Raw genomic sequence first — 234 nt, 5'->3', positions numbered from 1 at the left:
ACCCAGCAGGTGAAGCCCAGAAGATACTCAAATAGCCTCACAGGAAAACAAGGCTCCCGACAGGGAATGCCAGTGTAGCGGAAACAATCGACTCAAACTAGTCTAGCAACACAATACCCACGACCACTATCCCGACATCATGCTCTACAGATGGCACTGCTAACTACATTCCAACCTTCTTCTCAGGCTTACTCCTCCACTGCTTTCTCTCTCCCTTTTCTTCGCAAGATGAGA

This window comes from Orycteropus afer, unplaced genomic scaffold, assembly GCF_000298275.1.
Source record: "Orycteropus afer afer isolate SDZICR_OR568_19922 unplaced genomic scaffold, OryAfe1.0 scaffold00069, whole genome shotgun sequence".
NCBI classification, from domain to species: Eukaryota; Metazoa; Chordata; class Mammalia; order Tubulidentata; family Orycteropodidae; genus Orycteropus; species Orycteropus afer.
Note: the sequence above shows the minus strand (reverse complement) of the source record.